The following is a 2,131-nucleotide window of genomic DNA, read 5'->3' on the forward strand; positions in this document are numbered from 1 at the left end:
ATGGTGGTATATATTGAAGCTACCTTTATACCAATGTATGATGAGGCTGTCAGCGACATACAGATCTTGATATTTTGCAGTCATATTGAAGGTGATAAAAATTAAAAGTTCACAAGAAGCCGCCGTTAAAGAGTATGCGAAGTGTATGAAATATGAGATTGTGTTTCTAATTGACTATTATCCAGTCCTGCTGGCCGGCTTTTATGGCTTGGGTGTGTGCTCATCCCAGTCTTACTGCCAACTTTTTATTTTACGTAGCTGGAAATGCAAATCTGTTATGAATGTTTGCGTTTGCTATTCGACGGCCACATTTTCCTCTTTCCCGCTACGCCCACATTTTCCTCGTTCCCACTACACATCATCATTATATCCTTTGGCCATTTCAACAGTAGACAAACATGGGAAGAAAAGCACACAGCAACATCGCTAATCCTCACTTCAACAGGCTTGTTATCAAAAATGGAAGGAGGTCTTTTCCCTCCTCCACTATTCCCTCTCTGCCATTTTCCCCCGTGAAAAAACGTAACTGCAGCCATCTGGAAAGAGACATTGAAAGGGAACACCAAGATTTGCCATACGTTGAATATGCTCCTCCTCTCGAGGATCATCAACCTTACAGAAATGTGAAATTCCTCTTCCAATATATTCATATACTGAACGCTAATACACTATCAGTCATCCAATGATTACATGAGGGTTTGGAAAGAGACTAAGCATAATCTATACCTCCACGAATTTTTGGATAGGAAAGCGTCAAAGCGGGTTTGTATCTCTTGCAAGAAGGAGGCAAATTGGCGATGTCTCAATTGCTTTGCCGGCACAGCATATTGTGCAGAATGTTGCCGAACATCCCACTGCAGGGACCCTTTCCACCGGATTGAACGTTGGACCGGCACCTTTTATGAGCTGAGCTGGCTGTGGAAAGTGGGTTTGGTTATTCGACTTGGTCACGAAGGTGATCGGTGCCCGAATGGAAGCAGCAACTTGAGTGCCGACCTTGACATTGACGAAGAGGAATGGTTTGACATGGAAGACCTTACCAGCACTTCGGCCGATCCAAAACCAACGGACCGTATTTACAATGGTGGCCGGGTCATGACCGTCGTCCATACTTCCGGTGTGCATCACCTACCTATCGTCTTCTGTGGATGTTCTGGTGCAGCAGCCGAGGACATACAGTTGTTCCGGGTTGGGTTGTACCCATCCACCTACAAGACTTGCCAGACCGTATTTACCTTCCAACTCCTCGATGACTACCTGCTGGAAAACCTGGAATGTAAAACATCGGCCACCCACTACTACTCCAAATTGAGAAGGATCACCAACTTTGCATTTCCTAATTCCATTCCGGTATGTTGTTCAAGTACCGAGGTATACTCCCATCTCAAAACGTTTGACAGAACCGGTATCACGAGTTAATAAGGGTTGGTAGACAATACCGTAATCTTACCGAACTGGCTACTTTTGGATTTGGACACAAAGGTAAGGCTCCGACGCCGGGGGAGATGGGTTTTTTTTGCCCTACCTGCCCACAACCGGGAGTCAACCTTCCTGATGACTGGAACAAAAACCCCAATGATCCTACTAACTGGAAGTATACCAGAGGATTTGTAGCCAATGGCAATTTCACAGCAGCCCACCAAAAACAGGCACGGCCCAAAGACGATGTTTGGCTTAAAAATGGGGATAGTTTCATGACGCAAAGAGGACCTTATTTGAGCCACCTTCAGGATGCGATTGAAGATAATGATGTAAGTTTTTATCCTTCGAGCGACTCGGCCGGTGTCTGAATCTTTCAGCCAAGGACATGTCATGAGCACAATGCTATCAACAACAAGAATGTATTTCACCGAGGTTTTGACGCTACTGGAATTGGAGCCATTGCTTGCCTTCGACATGGCACCTTTTGTCTGGGTTCGGTGGTAGATTTTCAAAAGGGAGAAAGGTATGGAAGTTATCCTGAGGTTGAATCGTTGTTTTACCGAACAGGCAAATGAACATGGACTATGCCTTGTGCCAGGCTCTGAAGAATACCATGACCGGTGAAGAAAAAAGGGTTATTTTTGTCTATGACATCAACTGCCAGTATATGGTGAATTTGATGGCTCGGATAAAANCGTGGTGCGAAACA

Source organism: Laccaria bicolor, genomic scaffold (assembly GCF_000143565.1).
Source record: "Laccaria bicolor S238N-H82 LACBIscaffold_8 genomic scaffold, whole genome shotgun sequence".
NCBI lineage: Eukaryota > Fungi > Basidiomycota > Agaricomycetes > Agaricales > Hydnangiaceae > Laccaria > Laccaria bicolor.